A 22,845-nucleotide genomic window follows, 5' to 3' on the forward strand; every position below is an offset into this window, starting at 1 on the left:
CTTGGGCAACATGGTTCTAGTGTATGACTTTTCGATATATACACTGCATCCCCCTAAGATCGATGCTGAAATTTTGAAGTTTTTCGAATTTTTCTTATAATTAGAGGGTGCAACTAGATAATAATCCAAACTAGTTTATAGGAATGTAGAACTCGCGATTCCACGTCATTCGATGTACATCTCATGAGTGTGCTCCGTACAGCTTCCTAGTAATAGGAGTCCTAAGGCGAAAATTTGGTGCGTAAATTTTCTGAAAAAAAACCTATTTTTTGGCTTTAAAATTTACATCCGCAGTTCTTGATGAATCTGTCTAAAATAACTTATATTGACGTATTTTTAATAGGAGGCCATTGAAATCGGATGCATATCATCATATGCACATCGCGTAATTTTTGCCCACTTGAAGGTTTTTTGAATAGTAAGATGCAACTGATGGCACACTTTGGCCGCTGAATGAAACATGGGAAAATCCATGCATATTGACAGACATGGACTCCATGTATCCGAAAAGCACATGCACCTCAACTGATTTAAACGTATTCGCGAATTACACGCTTTTTAACTTTTGTGTTTTTTCTTTTGTTGTAATTTCATTATTACGCTCTACTACTTATTTCTATTGCTTATCGCAAAAAGCAAATATACTTTCACGATGACAAATTATTTTCCTTGTAATAGTTTTAGCAAAATACTTCAGGTTTTGTATGGAAAATTAGCGAAATAGTAGGATAACTCCTAAAAATATTTCTCCAATTTTTCGTATTAAACCAACAAATACATATATTTTTGAAATAATATTCCCACAATAATTTTTTACATTTTGTTGTTGCTGTAATATGCATGTTATGAACCCAATCTTTATAATTTGGTCTCACATATTTCTATGCGTTGTCTAGATGCTGTAGAGATTTTAAATTTATTTTTTTGAGATTCTGAGTTAGAATAAATTAAATTTACTCTAAAATTGTTTCATTATTTGTTGATTTTCCGCAAAAATAAAAACAAATTTAGAAATATTTTAACATCAGCGGATAGATATAACGTTCTGTTAACGATTTATACATATATTTTCTTATTAAAACCCAAAGGGAATTTTTAAATATTTTTTGTTTATAAGGGAACAAAATCCCTTATAACTTTTGGGTGCAGCATCCAATTTTGTGAACGCGAACATATTTGAAACCACAATTTTTTTCTTAACCTAAGCACCAAAAAACGCGGATGTGCTCGCAACAAAAAATTAAATTTTTTCAATGGTATTGAAAAGGAAATTTGAAATTTACCATATATGTATATAGTTCCCATATAACGGTAACGCATGATTTCAGGTATTTTCACTTTATAAGTTACTGTTATTAGCCTCCATATAACGGTACCACCCGATTTAAGGTATTTTAAGCTTAGCTTTCCATAAATCTAAATTTCTTTATGGAACAAATAAACTTTTTATCCCAGTCAAAATAAACATGCGTATAAGTGGTAAAGAGCATAAATTCCCACAAAGCTGAATTTTAGTGGTGAGCTAGGGTTTACCATTAGAAGCAACGTCCTAAAAGTCCCCATCAATCCCATGTGTGCAAAAAAACTTATTCGGAGTCAAATGTCAGTTTTGGACGCATTATTCAGTTTTTTAATTTTTCTCAAAAAAACGGTAAGACTTAGCAAAAGCCGGCTAAAGTAAAAGTTGTAGATTTAACAGTTGTCTACAAGAATGGTCTTTCTGATTTTTAAAAAAGGACTTACCATTTTCAATTTATCGCGATCTGAAGTAGAACCGGGTCCAACCCGATTTTTAAATCTGGCCTTTCGGGTCGAATAACCGGCGAACCGGATCCGCCGCCTATGAAAATTATATTTTTCCGTAATCAGCGCAACAAATCCTACCTTCGGACAAAATTAAAAAAAAATCGGAGAGTTTTCGTTCGGGTCGTTCCCGTTGGGCTTTTCATTACACATGTGAGTTAAATGGGCTATTTTCGCATAAAATTACTCTAACATGGAATAACTCTACTAAACACGCTCCGATTTTGTAGGATTTTTTAAAGATAGGAATAATTACACTCTTTAAGGAAACATATTTTTTGGGTGGACAGACCCGATTACTTCGGTTCCCTTATAATTGCATAAACGTCATGTGTTTTTTAGAACAGCTAGCAAACCCTATCTCTCTACCAAAATTCAGCTGTGTGGAAATTTTTGCTGTTTCAGTGTCTTTTTTGACTGGGCTATATGTAAGAAATAACTTTGTGGATTCTGGCATCGTATCACACCAAGCTTAAATAATATAATAATTGTTTCACAAACATCCCAGAAGGGACAGGGGAGATTTCTTTCATATCAATGAGTGAGTGTATCTCGATTTATATTCGCGCAATGATATTGGACCCACAGCTTATCTCCGAGTCCAAACGGCGTGTCCTAAGACACCACTTGTAGAGAAGTTTTACATGGCTGAAGTACTCAGAAAATATCGCCAACATTACTTAAGGGTATTTTGCCACCGCTGAAAATTTGATGTTGCCTGGCAGGGGAATCTTTAAAAAAAGAAGGTGGCAAAGCGACCAATGCTGCAATTTATGTATAAAAATCCAATTGGATAATTAATACCCTAATGCCGGGCATACACTATACTGCCAAACTGCACTGCCAAATGAACCCTTTGTGTACGTGTGTTATTGACTATTGTGTGGCATCCCTTCAATCCAATTTCAAAAAAATATATATTTTCCTGCAAAAATTCGATTTTGAGTTGAAATTTTCCAATTGTTTAATTTTATCACAAATAGAAGTTGTTGTTTTCAAAAATTATTTGTTTGTCACTTGGAAAATAAACAAAATTCATCCGATTGAAAGGGGTTCATTTTCAAAATCAAAATCATTTTGATTTCTATCCTGCATAAAATATTCACACATACATTGACAAATGTTTCAAAATTTACTAATACTATTACAAATGCTGTCGTGCATGCCCATAGTGTATGGGCCGCATAAGGCACCATGTAATTTGCAATAATGCAGAAAATGGGAATGGGAAAATGTCGTTCTCTACACAAAACCCATTATATATTAGGCAGTAGGCCCGTTATCTAGCTGACACGTTATTTCAATTTGCATCAGGGGGAAAAGTCAGTAGTTCTTTTTCCATATGTAGGTTACTTTACCGGTATATACCCTCCAGGAAATAAAATATCTCTCCTGTTATCATAATTGCGGCCTGCAGTTTGATTACAATCTATAATGGACAGACGGACGGACACACATCTCAAAATCGCTTTATCTCGTCGAGATATGAAGTTTGGGGGTCTCCGACGAATATTTCGCGCTGTTACTTTCCACATAGTGGTCTAGGGTATAAAAAGGATGATGTTAGTTACTACGCTTATAACTTAAGAACCGGGGAACTGATTATGGCAATTTTCACCAATTCGGAAAGGTCTCATGGCAGAAAAGGATAAAACCTGAAAAAATCGCTTGGGGTATACCGTGACACTTTTTGGATAGTTTTTTGGCGAAAATTATATTTGCACAAACTGTCAATTTTTGAAAGTTGTATAGAAAGTTTTTTCACAATCGAATCGATTTACATTTATTTTCAAGCGTATTTTTGGGAAATTAACAGCAAGGCAATGGTTAAAAGCATGGTGCAAGAAAGAACGTGATACAATAATACCAACTTATGTATGTACATATTCATTTGCTGTCAAAACATATGTTTAATCAAAAATAAATAACAAATATTTCGCTTCTGTAAATAATATCTGCGTACAACATCTTTATTTAAGCTTTGCGAGGAATATTTTAAAGTTGTCTTCTACCTTTAGGAGATATTTCGCGCAAAAAATTTTGACAGCAAATGAAGACTACGGCCTGAATTTGCCCGAATTCGCCTTTTGTATCACCTTATTAAATTCGCCTTGGTTAAAAGGAGAGAGTTTAGTTTAGAGTTTGTAACGATTAGTAGAAGTTTCGGTCACATTCTGATGCTTTCGGTGCTGTTATGATACTAAATTAGTTTAGGTCCCACAGTGCTGTAAGGCAACTAAAAATTGCCAAATACAGTCAAAATTGGAAAGAATAAAGCAAAAAACCGGAGGTACTGACGATTTTTTGGTCGAATTATGTGACAAATATTCTGTATCGGGCGATATAAGTAAGTAAATACGTATTAAACGATAATAAGTTTGTGATACTAATTTGACTATATTATTTACAATGTTGCGAGTCAGAAGTTTATCTTTGGCACCAAATCCGTAATGTAATCGAAATTAAATACAGGTTGACCAAGAATCACTCGAGAACAGTCAGGTGTTAGTGAAAACACATACATATGTAAAAAGCATATTGTGTAATGTAGCCATTAGTAATGAAGCACTACAAGTTTCTATCACAATAATAAACTATCAAATGATAAGAAATCGTCAAAGGACTGAAATTGGAGAGAGTATTGCAAATATCATTGACTCAATCGAAATTTAACTTAAAGGAGGGTTGGCGTGTTTTTGTTTGGAATGACGACTTCTATTTTGTTTTTCAAAATAGTCAGACTTAATCCCATACTCGTTGTTTTAATATTTTATTAGAACAACTTCAATTTATTAGTGGGAAAAAATTGGCGATGTTTACCAAGGGGTAAGGCAGGGAATACTATAGTTTCAGATCTCGCCACAGATCTTCATTAGTTCCCTTATTTCTTGTTTTTCAACAAGAAACTTTTTATACCCAAGTGTCAATTGCTAGCTCAAATAGATACGTGCGCAAAGAAACACTCTGATCGAGAATTTCTTTGGCACTACCTAAACTCTAGCAACTTCACTTGCAAACAAAACCAAATTTTTTCCCATTGCTATGCGTTCGTCGATTCTCGACGAAAAAGCACATGACGACTTCTATTTTGTTTTTTCAAAATAGTCAGGTCAAATAGTCAAAAATTTGGTTTTGTTCGCAAATTTGGTTTTGGTTTTGTTTGCAAGTGAAGTTGCTAGAGTTTAGGTAGTGCCAAAGAAATTCTCGATCAGAGTGTTTCTTTGCGCACGTATCTATTTGAGCTAGCAATTGACACTTGGGTATAAAAAGTTTCTTGTTGAAAAACAAGAAATAAGGGAACTGATGAAGATCTATGGCGAGATCTGAAACTATAGTATTCCCTGCCTTACCCCTTGGTAAACATCGCCAATTTTTTCCACTTATAAATTGAAGTTGTTTTAATAAAATATTAAAACAACGACTATGGGATTAAGCCTGACTATTTTGAAAAACAAAATTTAACTTAAACAACATCAATTTAGTTCGGCATCGCCTTTCGATTATAGAAAATCTCTAATTCATAAATGGCACAATTTAAGACCATGCTTTTCCAATGTAACCCGATCGCTCATTCGCCATTGAAATTCAAATACTTGGCATTAGATCAAAATCTTTACGACCTATTCCTTCCTTCTAATTCAATTGCTTGATTGAAATCTCACCTTCAGTGGTGAAAATAAGGATTTCAGAAAACCATCGATTTTGAAACGATAGGTGCGTCATGCACGCGTCTTTACGGAAAAGTTAACTACAACACACACGAACACTTACGCTCAGTTTTTTGTCGTTGTTGAGAAGGCCACGCATTAACATGCGTACGGACCCAGCAAACCAATCGTACCGACATCGTAACGAAATCGGAACAAAATTCGGACGATACGTCCGATATCTGATCCGAAATCGTAACGATATCTTAACGAAAGTTGTATGAAGTGGTTGACATAATTTCGGAACGAAATGTCTCAGCGACATCGGATCGATTTCGTAACGAAATCTGAAGAAAATCCTTGGGAAATTCGGATAGGAAATTTCTTTCCGACATTCGTTCCGAAATCGGAACGAAATCTGTACAAAATCTGAACTATTTCCTATCCGAAAAGTCGTTTAGAAGTTGGAAAGAAATCTGAACGACTTTGCTTCCGAAATTGTTCAGACGTGTCGGACAACAGACATTTGGTTTGCTGGGGATGGACATTATTTGCTCCGACATTTATTAAAATTGTCGTTTTTAATTAAAATTGTAAATTTTAACACATAGTTATATATTTAAATTACCTTTTTGGACTTCCGCTATTGATTTAATAATAAAAAAAAACTAATAAAAACCATAACATAAAATATTTAAATTACTTTTAGAAAAATACCATACAATCACCAAAAATAGCATGCTCTTCTTGTGCACCATTGCTAATTTTCTAGCGGCAATTGTCAGTGTATAGGAGAGAGATTCAAGGAAAGCATTGATGTCCAAAATACATAAATGAGAGAGAATTGTTGGGAGAGTCATGTCCCTTTGTTAAACAACGGCTGACATGGCTCTCATTTGGATTTGTTATTCTCTGTTGTTACGACAACGTGCAGGCGTGTACATCAGCGAAGGAAAATAGAAACACATTGCCTCTCAGCACCCTCTCTTCGACGAACTGACAATTCGTCAGTGTTCCATTCGCCATTTGCCCGTTTTGAGATAATCACATCTTAATGTTTTGCGTCACAACTGCGTGGAGCTGACTAAAGAAAATATTTATATTTTTGACTTGAAATATTAGTAATAGTATATAGAACTTACATATTTGCAAAAATATAGAGGAATATGTATTGGAATATAAAAGTTATAGTGATTTTTTTACGAAAAGAATTTTTGTCGATTTGTTCCATATCCATACTTATGACACAAATGTGAAATATTGTATATCACATGGAACAAAGTGACAAAATTTTTTTCCATATTTGCCTCAATATATTAAATACTTCTAAATCGAAAATTAATGTTCTGATTTTTGAAATGTGTTTGTAAACTTGTACGTTTTTAAAATAATTATTTCATAACTGAAAAAAGTTTAAGCTTTCGCGTCGATGCGTGGACATCTCGGAAACTAGAGCGGATAGGAGAAAAACCGACTAGAAATTCAGAAAGAGCATACCGGAAAACCCTAGACATCACCTGTATCGCAAAAAGTCCAAAATGGCGTATGGAACACTTAAGCATGACACCGACGAATTGTCGAAAGTACAATTGTCTAATGTGCATCTGCTTCAAAGATCATTCTAAATAGTAAAAAAAGAAATATTTGCAATTGAATGCTACAAGGTGAAAGCAATAACAGTAATATATGTAGGTTTGAACCGAGGCGAAGTTCGCCGGGTGCCGTAGTAAAGATATAAATAAATAAAAAGAAAAACACAAAACAAATTTACTACTTTACTTTCTTAAAAAATTACCATTTTAAAAAATGTACTAAGGGGTTGCTTTAGATTTGTCCGACACTGTATATTCTTGATCAGGGTAAAATTCTAATACGATCTAGCCATGCCCGTCTGTCCGTCCGCCTGTTGTAATCACTCTAGCGTCCGAAATAATTGAGAGCGAACGCTAAAATTTTGTACCCGAGTGTCTTAAAGTTCGAAAGGGTTATGTAGGTCAACGGTTTGGTATAGCCCCCATATAACGGTACCATATATTTTGAGAATTTTATCTACATTTTTTGACTAAACAGGCTGTAGTTTGACAATTGAGGTTCTCAGTAGCCACAAAACTTCCGCACAGAAAATCGTCAACATACATAGGTCCATGTTTTGGTATGGTCCCCAGATAGCGGTACCTCCCGATTTTCGGTATTTCGAGGATTTTAGCTACAATTTTAACCGAACTAGCTGTCATTTGAGGTTCTCAGTGGTCACGAAACTTCTCCACAAAAAATCGTCAACATAGGTCATGTTTTGGTAAAACTTCCATATAACGGTACCTCCCGATTTCGGTATTTTGAGAATTTTAGCTACAATTTTTAACCGTACTAGCTGTAATTTGACCTTTGAGGTTCTTATTGGCCACGAAACCTCTCTACCAAAATTTTGAGCTGTAGTTTGACATTTAATGTTCTCAGCGGTTACGAAACTTCTCCACAAAAAATCGTCAAAATATGTTCATGTTTTGGCACAGCCCCCATATAACGGTACCTCCCGATTTTCGATATATTGAGAATTTTAGCTACAATTTTTAACCGTACTAGCTGTTATTTGACATTTGAGGCTCTCATTGGCCACTTAACCTATCCACCAAAAATCGTCAATAGAGGTCAATGTTTTGGTATAGCCGATTTTCGGTATTTTGATGATTTTAGCTAAAATTATTAACTGAACTTGCCGTAATTTGACAGTGGGGGTTCTCAGTTGTCACGAAACTTCTCCCCCAAAAATCGTCAACATAGTTCCATGTTTCGGTATAGCCCCATTTTAGCTAAAATTTTTAACCGAACTAGCTGTAATTTGACATTTGAATTTTCAGTGGTCACAAAACTTCTTCACTAAAAATCGTCAACATAGGCCCGTCCACGTTTTGGTATAGGTCCCATATAACGATACCTCCTGATTTCCGGTATTTTGAGGGTCCTAGCTACAATGTTTGACGCAACTACTCGTAATTTGACTTTTGAGGTTCCCTGCAGTTCTAAAACTTTTCCACCACTTTGATGATACCTTTCACCTGACTGAACATATTTTTTAAAGTAGATTAGATACTTTATGCATTTGGGGTGTCCTTGGTCGAAATATGTTTCTACCTAAAATTGTTAAAGGAATTATTCCATTTTAATTAAGACTACTTTATGGTGGAGGGCATACTTGTTTTTTTTTTCTCACTCAGTCTGTAAGTAAATAATAAAAGCTAATTAAATCATCTGTAAATCAGACCACACATCATATTTTGTCGGTCCATCAGCATCATATCATAAAGTAAACAATGGAATATTAAGTTTTTCCTATAAAAAATTTTTGCACAAGAAATTTTCTTCCACCTACTAGGTATTACTTAGCAGGTGGAGATCGGCCGACACTCTTTCACTTAAATACAACTATTTTAAAAATTTTTCATATGAAAAGGTTTGTTGAAAAGAAGGAGATAATACAGTTTGTATTTACTATATGTGTTTGTAAGGTATATCTAAAAAATGTTAACTTTGTAAAGAAATATAAATACAATGAAAAATTTACACGAGTGATAAGAAGGGCAAAGTAGGATCTTGTATATGCGGAACAGGTTGTGATATCTTTCTTAAGCAAATATTGTATGTATTAGTGGCAGGTGATGTTGTGCTTTAGTAGGTTTTACTTTATTAGTTTGTTGATTATGTTTAATTATAAAGTTATATTTTTAGCCGTACATTGTAGTGATTTCCTCACCCAGCTCGTCATCAGTTAATGCATTTGTTTGTGATTTACTTTTTATGAGTGGCAGAAATGCAATTTTTTTCATTTTGTTTTAATGTATTTGTCACTGTTTAACATATTTTGTCACGAAATTATTGTTTTATGTAACTAATCGCATTAGACAAAGATTTTCATTGAAAATTAATACATACATATACGTATTTATGTATGTCTACTCCAAATTTTAAAAATATTTGTTAAATCACTAACCGACTAGTTTTATAACCAGTAGCGTACCCATATTAGCATATGTGTGTTTATAATTTGTACCCAAAAAACCAAATTGTCGGAGATAAGACGAAATACATATGTTTTGACTCCAAGATCGTTTACGTGTTCTCTGATCCTGTAGTTATATACAACAGGTATATAACTAGAGAATGTATCATTGAGTATGAAAAGTCTGTCTGATACCAGAAGCTTTAAAAGGCAAACGCTATGAATCCTGGGCAATGGTTGTGTATATTTTCATAAAAAATAAAAGTTTTGCCTTGCAAATTTTAAAGGAATAACCCATTATGATTTAATAGCCTATTATGTTTTAATGCAGAAAGTAGCTTGTGTACATGACTTTGTAATGGTTTATTCGATATTTAAAATATCACATCCATTGTCGGCATCTACGTGCTATAAAGGTATATGTGGATGATGATCTGGTCTTAGTCGCCTCCAAGACTCCTGCTATACACGCAGAAAAATATATGTTAGAAATAGGTTTGGATCCAAACAGATATTTGTTTGGGACTGGTTGCAAACAAATATATGTTTGAATTCAAACATAATTTGTTTGAGTCCAAAGAAATATACTTTTGCAACATTTTGTAACATATCTCAATTTTATTTGTTAGGGGTACCCCTATTTGTTAGGGGTACAGTGTTTTTTTACATTGTTTTATTTAACTTGTTTGGTGTCCGTTAGTTCAAATCTAGTAACTCATTTTTAACACAGTTGCAGTTTACCAGATTTGGATGACAGTACATGAATATGAAACCAAAACCAATAGGGTCCATTTTTTCCTATAGCCCCCATATAGCGGTACCACCCGATTAAGTTCAAATCTAGTAACTCATTTTTAACACAGTTATAGTTGACCAATCGAACTGAAACTTTGCACATTTCAGATTTGGATGACAATGCAAGAAGATGAAACCAAAACCAATATTAGTTCATTTTTTCCTATAGCCCCCATATAGCGGCACCACTCGGAATTGGCAGTAACTTGGCATTTGGAGTTCCCAATTGTACAGAAACTCCCCCATCAAAAATGGTGGACATGGGTCAGATTTTGGTGTAGCCCCCATATAACGGTACCACTCGATTTCAGGTAATTTAAAGTTTTTATCTACATTTTCGTCCTAAATTGACTGTAATTTGGTTATGGAATTCTCAGTGGTCACTAAAAAGTGTATTTACTAAAAAGTTAGAAATAAAAAATAATTTAAAAAATTAAGTTACAGTGTTTTATTTATAAATGAACTTAAAACTAGAAAATATTTTTTCATGATGGAGTCTCTCAAATAAAACGCTTGCCGTTTAATATTGTCACAATTTTTAATTCAAATGAAAGAGTTTTATTTGAGAGACTCCATCATGAAAAATTATTTTGTAGCTTTAAGTGTTTTTTTTTTTAAATAAAACACTGTAACTTAAGTTTTTTAATTATTTTTTATTTATGTTATTTATGTTTTATGGGTGGAGAGAGGATTTTTGTCAAAGAATGTAACAACAGGGCTCTCACATGTATTATAAAAAAAGAGCTGTTTTATGGTGCAATAGATGGTGCAGAAGCGACGACGGGAGCGTGAAAACCCTGTTTTAATGCAGAAAGTAGCTTGTGTACATGACTTTGTAATGGTTTATTCGATATTTAAAATATCACATCCATTGTCGGCATCTACGTGCTATAAAGGTATATGTGGATGATGATCTGGTCTTAGTCGCCTCCAAGACTCCTGCGATACACGCAGAAAAATATATGTTAGAAATAGGTTTGGATCCAAACAAATATTTGTTTGGGACTGGTTGCAAACAAATATATGTTTGAATTCAAACATAATTTGTTTGAGTCCAAAGAAATATACTTTTGCAACATTTTGTAACATATCTCAATTTTATTTGTTAGGGGTACCCCTATTTGTTAGGGGTACAGTGTTTTTACATTGTTTTACTTAACTTGTTTGGTGTCCGTTAGTTCAAATCTAGTAACTCATTTTTAACACAGTTGCAGTTTACCAGATTTGGATGACAGTACATGAATATGAAACCAAAACCAATAGGGTCCATTTTTTCCTATAGCCCCCATATAGCGGTACCACCCGATTAAGTTCAAATCTAGTAACTCATTTTTAACACAGTTACAGTTGACCAATCGAACTGAAACTTTGCACATTTCAGATTTGGATGACAATGCAAGAAGATGAAACCAAAACCAATATTAGTTCATTTTTTCCTATAGCCCCCATATAGCGGCACCACTCCGAATTGGCAGTAACTTGGCATTTGGAGTTCCCAATTGTACAGAAACTCCCCCATCAAAAATGGTGGACATGGGTCAGATTTTGGTGTAGCCCCCATATAACGGTACCACTCGATTTCAGGTAATTTAAAGTTTTTATCTACATTTTCGTCCTAAATTGACTGTAATTTGGTTATGGAATTCTCAGTGGTCACTAAAAAGTGTATTTACTAAAAAGTTAGAAATAAAAAATAATTTAAAAAATTAAGTTACAGTGTTTTATTTATAAATGAACTTAAAACTAGAAAATAATTTTTCATGATGGAGTCTCTCAAATAAAACGCTTGCCGTTTAATATTGTCACAATTTTTAATTCAAATGAAAGAGTTTTATTTGAGAGACTCCATCATGAAAAATTATTTTGTAACACTGTAACTTAAGTTTTTTAATTATTTTTTATTTATGTTATTTATGTTTTATGGGTGGAGAGAGGATTTTTGTCAAAGAATGTAACAACAGGGCTCTCACGTGTATTATAAAAAAAGAGCTGTTTTATGGTGCAATAGATGGTGCAGAAGCGACGACGGGAGCGTGAAAACCCTGTTTTTGCTTTGGCGTTGTGTATGCACCAAACGCTAGTGTTTCGTTCTGTGTTGTTGATGCGATTTATTATTCAGTAGGCATTTTTTTCTGTAACTCACCCAAAGCGAAGAGAAAAAGAAAATATGTAATGGGTTATTATTTGTTGTTCTGCTTGGTCGTTTTTTGCGAAAAAGGCAGTTTCTTCTGGACTATCTTTCAGTGTCGCTCTAGCCCGTTGAAGTTAATAAATAAATTATTGTTTTGTGTTTTTTTAAAGTTATAGTGCTTTTTAGTAAATTAAAACCCAATACATTTTATAATTGAATCCAAAAAGGTTAATGGAAATACGCTGTGAGACAAAGACAAAGAAATAGCATTTAATATTGGTAATAACATCAATACATTTTTCATATACATATATATAATCATTTGATTCCAGATACCTATTTCCCGCTGATGGTTTTAACTTTGACAGGAGAGTGTGTTTTATTTATGTCACAACTAACGAGAAGTGTACAACGTTGTGTCTATATTTTTGTTTTCTTCTTTTTAAAAGTGTGACACTACATTATTATTTACTTTTTTATAAATTATTCTATTCCGTTTTTCTTTCATTACGCGTCTGTTGTTCCTTTTGTCTTTTGTATTTCTATGTCTTTCAATAAATGAACAAACACAACAATTTATAAATGTGTATGTATGTGTCTGTTTTTGTGGCTCTTGGGTTTGTATTTATATTACATCCAAACAAATATTTGTTTGCAACCAAACATATATTTGTTTGCACCCAAACATATATTTTTTGCAGGACCCAAACATATGTAATGTTTGGGAGTGGTTGCAAACAAATATATGTATGGGACATATGTAAGGAAGGCCTTTTTTCCTCCGAGTAGGAGTTATGTTGCTGCTTGCTGCGCCAGAGGATCGCCCAGCGTGTCTCCAACTTCGTCGTCGGAATCATAGTCATTATCGGAGTACGAGACACCCCCGAAGCCCCCCAACAACAACAAACGCAACATCGAACACCACAAGTTGTTGCTGGTCTGATAAACGACGTGTCCTGGCAACCCGATCATCAGACCATCCTCCGATCAACGTCTCCGTAATCTCTGAACGTAGTACTATTCTAAACAATGGACAAGCTGATTGGAAAAGATTCAGTCCTGCTGGATTCAATCCTGCTGGTCGAATACCAGAAATCAGACAAAATTTCCCGGCATAGGTGACATGACTAGCAAATAAGCGTGATGAGCTTCGTCGAACGAACCCTGAAGACCCAAGAGTTAAAAAACTTACTCTTGAAGTCAGCAGACCAGTAGGCATGGATTCCAGAAAACTCACAGCACTACACGCCATATCCACACATATCAGTCGTGGACTGAACCAGAGCAGGCCGTGCGAACCAAACATTATGGAGGCTTTTGACCTAGCGAAGGCCTACGAGGGTATAGTCGCTCCCTCCAGCAGTGTTTGAAACGTTGGATATGAAAGTATATGTGTAGATGCAAGTCGTTTTTAGAATTCTGAAATAAGAATTCGGTAGAGTGGAGCGGGTAGATCCGCAAGTCGTGGTGATATTTCCGGAACTGTTTAACATCTACATTTCTGAAACTCCATCCTTCCGAACGGTATAGAAATCGCAATGTATTCGAATGATGGTACGATCTTGGCGTCGATGACACATGTGATAGATCAAATGTCTACAAAGCTGACTAAGTGAGGTTCTTCAATCTGAAGAATATGGAAATATCCGCCGCTAAATTCAGTGCCACACTGTTTACCACCTGGACGGCTAAAAGGAGGCTCCACCTGAACATATTGGTCGATGGTGTCCTGATTCGGATATTTTGTGTAACGTTTGACAGCTTATTTAAGTCATCCGTGCGAGCCCAGCTCTTTGCGACAAGATCAGAAGTAGCAACAAGTTTCTCACTGGTCGGCTGCACGTATGTTGTCGATACAGTTCCTGCTTGAGTGTTACCGCCGTAAGCATCACTCACACAATCTCAGAGAGATGGAGTTGTGCACGTGGTACAAAGCTAAAGTGTAAATTCCGTACTCGGAGACTACTCCCATTCAGCGCAACCGAAGAACGCCAGCTGCAAAAGCAAGCAGGAGTCACTTTAGCCCACCTAAGATCCGGACAATGCAGCCTGCTCAATTCGTATTGGGCCCTAATTGATGGCACGATACCCAACTCAATCACACTCTGCATTTATTTACTTGCCCAGCTAAACCGACTAACCTGTCTCCCGGACGCATACAGTCCAGGTTGTAGAACTTATGAATCAGAACCAGATAAATGAATAAATTATGCGAAAGAACATATTTGAGTTGCTACAACAACAGAATCGCATGACTGAAGCTTCGTAACCCAACGATTTAGTCAAGATAGAGATTTCAATGTTTTATGAACTTCGCCCCATCAAGGTGTTATGTTGATAAAAATCTCACTGAAGCACCAATGCAGGGACTCATAGCTCATAATTTCAATTGCAGTTGGTGATCAAATATTTTATTTGAAAAATAGTTACCGAAATATTCAAAACAATACAATATAAGTATTAATATATGTATTTACATTAATTATGCAAATATAAAAAAAACTTCCGCCAAAACAGAAATCCACCTACAGCACTAAAAACATAAATTTAATTAGTTCCTGAATTAAACTATTAAACAAAGTCGATAAAAAGCAAGTAAACACCAACTAAAATATATTGGTTATTAAACCGTATACCATTTCCCCCAATAAAATGAAAACACTTCATTCGAATCACATGAAATACATAAAAAGTGATGTATTAAATGCAACAAATTTTTACTAAACACGCCACTGCTATCCTTAATAACACTCAAAATATACTTTTAAGCCGCATTTTAACCAAAACCTAAAACGGATTTTAGATTTATGTAAAAATAAAATAATAATCATAACAATACAAAATAAGCCATACAACAAAAATGCTAATTTATATATTTAACACGAATTCAAATAACATGAGAATAACATCGGAATGGGGTAAATGGAATAGACTTTGTATGACTAAGTCAAATAGTAGGATAGAAAACGTTTGTTGGTTCAGTTGTTAAAGCAAATGAACAAATTAAAAACTCTATAAAACATGTAAAGAAGAAACAATTATAAACACCTGGTTTTTATACGGAACAAGTGGCGGGAGAATACGAGTATAAATTGAATTGGAAAATAAAAAGGATCAATAATTTTAAACTTAATTTATTACCGAAAATACTACAAAAACCATTGAATAAAAATACTTTGTGGGATCCTTCCAAAAAATTTCTAATTTTAAAAGCAAATTTTTTCAACATTTGTATTTGTTTTATATAATTTAGGAGTTTGGAGAAGCTAAATAACAACAAGCAATAAGACACCAATCTGCGCATTATCATATTCCCCAGATACCAGTCTACATACAGATAGTCTGTGCTATTAAATTTATGTTTTAGGGTGTTACAGTTGCAATGTTGTAATATAGTCAGCAATTAAATGTTAATTTTGACATTTTAATATATGTATTAAACTCAGTAATAAATTTAACAAATACCTACACATAAACATAAATAAAAAAATATTTCTAAATGTAGTCAACAAATTTAGTTTTAATTTGTGCAAATACATATTTCTATAGGTATTATGTGTAATTTTGTGTACATTGTGTTGCAAATTAGTGTCTGGTTAATAGAAAAATAAAATACTCGTGTATGAACAAACCACAGTAGAGTTACCGTAATTAATAAGTTTGTTTGTTATATGGGTAACTTTCGCAGTCGATATCAAAAAAGAAATTTTAATTTTAATCTTTCTACTTCATATGCTGTAACAAACTTTTTTGGTGGCCTTGAGCAGAGTGAAAGTATTTTCGATTTCCTAATTATTTTTCAATTTTGGATACCATGCTCGGATATATTATCCAACACATGGGTCCATTATTACATCCTTTTGGTAATTAAATGTTAGTCGTTTTCGGACAGATAACCCGGCTTTTATTATTACATGTTTGCTTTTAAAATTTAATCTGCGACCGAGATTATGCTTCAACAAAAACATGAAAAAATTGAGAGCAAATTCAAATCAACCAATCAGATTTGAGTAAATTTGAGGTATACAGACTTTTTTGCTTGATATTGCCATATTTTTACAAAATGTAACATTTATTTTAAATGGCAGATGTAATAATAAATCTCTGGTAATGCTAATTTTATTTCCTACTTTTCTTAAAGTGAGGTATAACAAAAATTGACTTTAAAGACAAGATGTAAGAACGGGCCTTGGTCTTCGCAATCTTGGGTTTCCCCTCTCACCTATACCAGTAATAGGCTAGTATTCATATGCCTTTATAGTGCGAGCATCTTCATTTATTTTCATGACATGACCCAGCCAACTAAACGATTTTAACCTGACACATTTAATTATGGGGATGTCGTTATGTAGGTGGAATAGCTAAATATTCCTGCGACGCACACTTGTTTATAACCTTTTCTTCCTGGTGAAAATTCTGTAACTTTTGAACGGATTTTTGTTCCATTTCCATTTTTTGTTCGACACAATCAGCTTACCGGCGAATCAAAACCAGTAAAATTCGGTCTAGTTAAAATTTCAAGGTTATAGTTAAAATGTTGGGTGCCACCGTGGTGCAATGGTGTGCACATCCGCCTTGCACGCTGAAGGCCGTGAGTTCGATTCCCCAGCCAAGCAACATCAACCAATTTTTAACGGTGGCAAAATACCAATCAGTAATGTTGGCGACATTTCCTGAGTATTTCAGCCATGTAAAACTTCTCTACAAGTGGTGCCTTAAGACACGCCATTCGGTCCCATATCATTGAGCTAATATGAATCGGGGTGCACTAATTGATATGAGAGAAGTCTCCCTTGTCCCATCTAGGATGTTTGTGGAACAATTATTATAGTTAAAATGTTGAGTTGTTTTCATTTTTAAATGGTTTTATTTAGCTCACCCCGTTTGTTTTATTATTTATTCTTGGGTCAAATTTAGTAATTCAAATTTGACACTCTTCCTGTCAACCGATTAATCTGAAATTTTGTATACACTTTGGATTTTGGTGACAATACAATTATGTTTATTCATTATCATTATAAATTCAAGATGGCCGCCGCTACAAAATGGCGGATAACGTAGGTTTTATCAATCCCATCAATATGGGTACCAAATGAAAGGGCTCAACAAGCAGAATACAATATACTATAAAAAAATTGAAATCCAAGATGGCGGCCGCTACAAAATGGCGTATAAGGTAGGTTTTAAATGTCCATTACTCGTGGGAATAAAATGGTAAAAAAAAAATATAACAAATACAAACACAAATAAAACAGAAACTGCAAAACAACGTAAACGAAGGCTTCAAAAAGCGAAAGGAAAGTATAAAGCAAAACGAGCTAAAGAAAGAAATAGTCGATTACAATTAGCGTCAAAAACACCTGAGTAATATGAGGCCAGGTTAAAAAAGCAACGTCAGCGATATACACAAATGACGGCGTAAGAAACGCCTGAAGAATATGAAGCCAGGTTAACAAAACAACGTGTTGCCTTTAATACTATCATGGGCTTCTACAATACATAAAATGTAGGGCAGCACTGTGAATCACGCAGTCGTATACTTAGGTGCGAAACTGTTTGAAGAAGGTCAAGCCTACGTGGCTCTTAGTAGAGTAAGATCTTTGCAGGGACTACGTATGGAGGAGTGGGACTGCAATAAACTAACGGGCAAGAAACCTTGCAATAATGAAGCACTAAATGAATTAAACAGAATGCGAAATAAAAACTAAAAACTAGAAAATAAAAATAGGTAAAAAACTTTTTAAGTTAAACGGTTTTATGTTAAACATACATTGCAATGTTTAAGATAAATGTACTAAACACCAAAAAAATAATAAAATAAATACAGTCGTGGGAATTATAAACATATGCATAGACTAGACTAAAATAAAACCGTGGGGCACGTCAATTGTCTACAAATTATCGACTTAATGTGCGAAAGAAGAATCGTTTAATTCGTCGTTAGGCAGTTGGCCCGCAGACGGTGAGGAAATTACATACTATTTTCTTGCTCATGGAAATTCCAATAGTTATACACTCCATGTAAATAAAAGAGATGTTTCAACTAGTTTATCGTTGGACATTCACACTGCTGGCTGGCGAGGAATCGTTTCACTGCTCGTAGTTTGTCTTTAATCGACAAAGTACTACTCGCTCACCACTATGAAACCCTAAAACTCGCTTATAATCGAGCTTGCTAGCCTGTTTCCACATTCTAGCCCTACTTATCACACGTCCATCGTTGTCGGTTGAACAACTGCCTAATTATAGTGTAACATTACAAAACAAACATTTTAATCAACGATTGTAGACAATTGACGTGCCCCACGGTTTTATTTTAGTCTAGTCTATGCATATGTTTATAATTCGACTGTATCTATTTTATTATTTTTTTGGTGTTTAGTACATTTATCTTAAACATTGCAATGTATGTTTAACATAAAACCGTTTAACTTAAAAAGTTTTTTACCTATTTTTATTTGCATCAAAATAAGAGTCTTTTTGATTTTTTGTTCCAAGCCCAATAATTTAATTATATTAATTTTTATACCCTCAGCATTTACGCTAACGAGTTCGACAATTTGGAGTTGATTTAGCCATGTTCGTCTGTCTGGCTGGCTGGAGCTCACGATAACTCTTGAAGGGAGTGACCGATTTAGTCCATACTTTACACATCCTTATATATCTACCAGGTATATATCAGGTTCCAATATGGACTCAATCTATTCACTCCTTCGGGTACCTCCCACACAAAATTTCGGAAAAGTTCACATTAGGACCAGCTCACGAATCGCTTTGATTTTTGTTGAAACAACTTCTATTCACTGCTCCCCATACGATGGTACAAGTTTCATACATCCATACTTCCTGACAAAATAACCTGAAAGTTTCTAAAAACCCATATGACACCGTGTGTAGTGGTTGGAGCACAAGATAACTCTCGAACGGATCTGCCGATTTGGTCCAAACTTTGGCCTTCGTAATATTTTGTCCAAATTTAGTTTCAGTTCGAAGATAAGACATATCGGTCATCTCCTTCAGGTACCTCCCCACAAAAGTTCAAAAAGTACATCTGCCAGATATAGATCAGGTTCGGATATGGATTATATATGGTCCAAACTTTGAATCTCCTAATATTTTGCCCAAATTTAGTTTAACTTTTAAAATGGCTTATATCGGTCATCTCCATACGGTAGTTCCCCCACAAAAATACAAAATTTGTGTCTAAGTGCAGTTTAGGGCGCTGTTCGTTATGATCATGTTTAAAGCGATATTATGTTTTAAGTGGACAAGACCATGCTTCCTGACATACTGGTCCCACTGACCAGTGGGCGCGATAACTCCTCCGCAACACTTTTGAACTAATCCACATATTTTCGGCAATTCTGAAAAGACTCTAAATACATTCGATCTGTCCGTAGATCAAAGTTTAACTTTACATAGGCTGAAGGTATCCCTTTATTTCTTGTTCCGTTATCAAGTTATTTCTTCCTTAAAAAATAAAAATCTATTCAAACTCGTTTTTTGACTTGCCCTATATTATGTCTGTTGCAGAACCTGCAAGAATCTACAAATTTTTACTACGATAACAATTTTTCCTTTATGATATCGAAAAAATAGTAAAATTTAGTAGATTCTTGCAGTACCGGAACATACCAATTATTTTTCATCATAGAATAAGAATGAAATAAAACCACAAAAATGAAATAAAACCACACAACTTGGCAACTCTGTCAGCATAATAAATTATTACAATTTTGTTTGTGGTACAATGCGGAAAAGTGCGTGTTTAGATTTTTGTTACAGATACATATTCACAAACATTCATAGATTTTTATGCATATTAACGATAAATTCAAATGTAATTCACAAATAGAAAAGTTAAAAACTAAATTATGCCACAAAAATTCATAAACTGTGAACACAGCAACAAAAACAACAGCAATAGTAAAACTAGGTGCTGCTATTTATTCATAAAAATTAATTAATGCCCCTGTAATTTGGCCAACTATGAACAAGCATTTGTTGCGAATATGGTTGGGTGGTTGGCATGTGGTGGTGGTTGTTGTTTAAAGGTCCAACAAGAAAAAATATTTTACATTTTAAATTTGAAATTGTTAAAACTAATTTTATACTGAGGTGGCGGAATGGATTTTTCTCCTATTGTATTGCGGTTCACAAGGAAAACCAATGAAATGAAATTTTGCCACCATTAAAATGTGCAATTTTAAAACAGCAAAAGGATGTAAAATTTGCAAATGATTTCCGGTTTTTGTAAAACCGGATGAAATATATGGTCACATGAAAGATATTGTCGTGTTGCGACTGAATTGTTTTCTTTCATATTAATTTAGTCGAGAGGCACAAATTAAATATGTAGCTTTTATTTGATGATGACTATAATTCGTGCTTGGAATTATGTTTTTTGGTTTTATTTTTTTTTCGCTTTTTAATTTGGTTTTATCATAAAATTCTGCCTTTAAGATAAATTACGTACAATTTTAGTGTTAATAATCCGACTGTCACTGCCATAAAAAACTCAATTTTATTTTAAAAGTTTTTATGGTGCCGATAATTTCTTTCATTGATTTCGTTGGCTATTATGTGGTCGCTGTATTTATGTTCCCTTTGCGACATCAAATAAATCCATCATGGAGACGATTAATGATCAATGATTTTTAGCTTATTTTTTGTTTGTTTCTAATGCAAACTTGAAAGGTAAAACCCGCCAATGTGTCATGTATTTAACGACCCACGCAGTGTCTTTTCAAAAGGGTATTGCTTGGGATGTTTACTAGTTTTCAAATATAATAGGATGTTAAAAATAAACGGAATTTACTTTATGGTCGTAGATAAATTGTAGACCAAAACGGCATATATAAGAGGTCGGGCGATTTGAAAACCCTAATGGACGCGTTCCGTTTCTGATTCTTGGGATTGTACTTAGCAGGAAAGTCTACTAGGCCAATGTCTACGATGAAAATTGAGCCTCCGGATTTTTACTTGAAATTTTTTATCCACGTTTTTTTTTTTTTTTGGATATTTTGGCATATAACTGCTAAACCATTGAGATTTTCGATCCAACACTCAGACGAAAATTGTAGCCGAGACAATAATTAAGAACTCTCTATTTTTTCGGAAAAAATCGATAAATGACTCTGTGCTACAAAAGTTGACCAGAAAAATATTCAAACATTCTGATGCAAAAATTCTATCGTGTTGGGGTTCAATAACGGTAAATGTCGTGAAAAACGGTGTTTCTAGGATTTTCAATTTTAAACGGGCATAACTGTTTTTCACAACGGATTTCTATTGATCGATCAAACTATTATTTTTTAAATAGCAGAAGAGAAAGAAGTCGTCGGGCAAGCGTGACTTTATAGAAAAATTCGCAAATTTGATTGATTCTTCCGGTTTTTATTCCTTGTGAAAAACAAGCATGGATGCCAAAAAAGATAAAGATGTCGCTAAGGGCAAAGAAGATGCATTGATGAGTGACGATGACCATGAAGATGCTGGATCATCTATGAGCGAAAATGAAGATGGAAAAGAGTTTTCCACGAATCAAATGGTGCCTGCTTATATGAATGCTATTTTGCGCCGACAATTTCTACAAGAAATGGTGAAGGCTCTGCCAGAAAAAATGCAAGATCGCATAACTGTGTTGAATGATGAACCTGTATTGCAGAAACTTACCGATATTACTATTAAATACGACGATGAACATTCGTACACCTTAGAATTCCACTTTGACAAGAATGAGTATTTCACCAACGAAGTGTTGACCAAACAATATTTCCTAAAGTCTGGTCTAGAAGAAGACTATTCATATGGTTATGAAGGACCTGAAATCTACAAATGTAAGGGATGCACCATTAACTGGGAGAAGAAAATGAATTTGACAGTAAGAACCATTAGAAAGAAGCAGACACATAAGCAACGTGCTGATGTTAGAACCATTGTCAAATTAGTGGCCAATTACTCATTCTTTAATTTCTTTAACCCACCGGAAGTAGCTGATGACAAAGAAGAAATTGACGATGAAACACAAGGCATTTTACCAACTGATTTTTAAATCGGTCACTTTTTGCATGCAAGAATCATTCCCAAAGCCGTTTTGTATTATACCGGAGATGTTATCGACGATGAAGGCGAAGATGATGACTCCTATGATGTCCTATGATGGTGAAGAAGAAGATGATGAAGAGTCTGATGAAGAAAAGGAGAAGCCACGTGCCAGCGGTGGTCACAAAAAGAAGCCTACACCAAATGAATGTCAAAATCAATGAATTTAAATTTGAAAGCTCCTCTCTCATATCCCTCATACCGCTCACACACCAGAACATCAGATCAGATATTAATGTAGAATGAAATAAAATTTCATTTTGTTTTTCTAATACTGTACACTCTAAATTTTTTGCAACAAGATGCGACACAAATGTGCGCAATTTTAAACATTTTCGTTGAAATGTGATTTTTACGCATAAAGTGTG

General features: G+C 34.3%; 1 pseudogene; it reads left to right on the top strand.

Moving 5' to 3' along the window:
- Window positions 1-21,791: 21,791 nt before the first annotated feature.
- LOC141398221 (nucleosome assembly protein 1-like 1-A) lies at window positions 21,792-22,641 on the top strand (annotated as a pseudogene).
- Window positions 22,642-22,845: the final 204 nt, after the last annotated feature.

Source organism: Musca autumnalis, unplaced genomic scaffold (assembly GCF_047663935.1).
Source record: "Musca autumnalis isolate F117 unplaced genomic scaffold, ASM4766393v1 scaffold_3, whole genome shotgun sequence".
NCBI lineage: Eukaryota > Metazoa > Arthropoda > Insecta > Diptera > Muscidae > Musca > Musca autumnalis.